We start from the raw sequence: 2,500 nt of genomic DNA, 5'->3' as shown, positions 1-2,500 counted from the left end.
ATTTTAAACAGTTTGTAGTATTTCGGTGACGCCGAGGCGTCCGTCAGGTCTTCCCGGGCAATGTGATGCCTTTTGGAGCCATAAATTACTGTCATTAGGGGCCCTGGATGCCTTTTGGGGCCCTATTTTCAGACAGAAAACAGCAACCCTCTTACACTGCAAGAGGACAGCGGGGAATTGGAGCCCTCCCGTGGACTCCGGCCGCAATTGCACCCCTAAAGAAATGCATTATTTTCCAGCATTAAAGGCATCATTTCCAGGCCTTTTGGGGCCCCCATTTTAAACAGTTTGTAGTATTTCGGTGACGCCGAGGCGTCCGTCAGGTCTTCCCGGGCAATGTGAGGCCTTTTGGGGCCATAAATTACTGTCATTAGGGGCCCTGGATGCCTTTTGGGGACCTATTTCCAGACAGAAAACAGCAACCCTCTTACACTGCAAGAGGACAGCAGCGGGGAATTGGAGCCCTCCCGTGGACTCCGGCCGCAATTGCACCCCTAAAGAAATGCATTTTTTCCAAGTGTGCACTATAGAGAGAAACCCTACTTATGAAGGGAAATAAACCCCGGGCTGTTGCACATGTGTCTTAGGACAGCAATAGACGGGCTTTTTAAACAGAACGGCATATTTTGGGCTACCCGGGGTGTCCAGCGCGTGTCCCCGGGGTATGTGAGGCCCTTTGGGGCATGCGGCCAGGAAATGTCCTGAACGATCCAAAATCACACCCTGGTTTGAGTGCCACATGTCCCGCAGCAGGTCACCCGAGTCCAGGTGCCCGACATGTACAAAGCGCCCCCCAGCAAAGTCACACTGTGAGTGGGGAAGAAAAGTTGGGAAAGTGTGCAAAAATCCCCAAAATGTTCTAAAATCACACCCAGGTTTGAGTGCCACATGTCCCACAGCAGGTCACCCGAGTCCAGGGATGCCCGACATGTCCAAAGTGCCCCCCAGCAAAGTCACACTGTGAGTGGGGAAGAAAAGTTGGGAAAGTGTGCAAAAATCCCCAAAACGTTCAAAAAGCACACCCAGGTTTGAGTGCCACAAGTCCCGCAGCAGGTCACCCGAGTCCTGGGGTGCCCGACATGTACAAAGCGCCCCCCAGCAAAGTCACACTGTGAGTGGGGAAGAAAAGTTGGGAAAGTGTGCAAAAATCCCCAAAATGTTCTAAAAGCACACCCAGGTTTGAGTGCAGCAAGTCCCGCAGCCGGTCACCCGAGTACAAGGGTGCCCGACATGTACAAAGCGCCCCCCCCCCCCCCAGCAAAGTCACACTGTGAGTGGGGAAGAAAAGTTGGGAAAGTGTGCAAAAATCCCCAAAATGTTCTAAAAGCACACCCAGGTTTGAGTGCAGCAAGTCCCGCAGCCGGTCACCCGAGTACAAGGGTGCCCGACATGTACAAAGCGCCCCCCCAGCAAAGTCACACTGTGAGTGGGGAAGAAAAGTTGGGAAAGTGTGCAAAAATCCCCAAAATGTTCTAAAAGCACACCCAGGTTTGAGTGCCACAAGTCCCGCAGCCGGTCACCCGAGTCCAGGGATGCCCGACGTGTCCACAAGGCTCCCAGCAAAGTCACGCTGTGAGTGGGGGAGGAAATTCAGAAATGTAGGCAAAAGTCCCGAAAATGGTCCAAAATCACACCCAGGTGACACCCAGGTTTGAGTGCCACAAGTCCCGCAGCAGGTGACCCGAGTCCAAGGGTGCCCGGCATGTCCAAAGCGCCCCCAGCAAAGTCACACTGTGAGTGGGGGGGAAAAGTGGGAAAAGTAGGCAAAAGTCCCGAAAAATGGTCCAAAATGACACCCAGGTTCGAGTCCCACAAGTCCCGCAGCCGCCCACCCGAGTCCAGGGATGCACGACATGTCCAAAGAAATAATAAAAATCCACAAAAATCCACAAAAATCCGGGGGCCGGATTCCGGCGTACCGCTTCGGCCCGCGTGCCCTAGTTTGGAGACCGATTTTAAAAATTTGCCGTTGACGGCTAGTTTTTTTCCTTATCACACCCACATTTGAGTGCCACAAGTCCCGCCGCGTTCCACCCAAGTCCAGGGGTGCCAAGAGGTGCCCAGCGTGGCCAGGACGCATGCAGCAAAGTCACAGGGGAAGTGGGGTAGAAAAGTGGGGAAAGTCTGGAAAAGGTCGTGAAAATGGTCAAAAATCACACCCAGGCTGGCGTGCAGCAAGTCCCGCCGCGTTCCAGCCGAGCACAGGGGTGCCAGGAGGCACCCAGCGTGGCCAGGGCGCACCCAGCAAAGTCACAGGGGAAGTGGGGAAAGTCTGGGGGGAAAGTCGTGAAAATGAGCAAAAATCACACCCAGGCTGGAGTGCAGCAAGTCCCGCCGCGTTCCAGCCGAGCCCAGGGGTGCCTGGAGGCACCCAGCATGGCCAGGGCGCACCCAGCAAAGTCACAGGGGAAGTGGGGAAAGTTGGGGAAAAAGTCATGAAAATGATCAAAAATCACACCCAGGCTGGAGTGCAGCAAGTCCCGCCGCGTTCCAGCCGAGT

This window comes from Entelurus aequoreus, linkage group LG15, assembly GCF_033978785.1.
Source record: "Entelurus aequoreus isolate RoL-2023_Sb linkage group LG15, RoL_Eaeq_v1.1, whole genome shotgun sequence".
Taxonomy (NCBI): Eukaryota; Metazoa; Chordata; class Actinopteri; order Syngnathiformes; family Syngnathidae; genus Entelurus; species Entelurus aequoreus.
Note: the sequence above shows the minus strand (reverse complement) of the source record.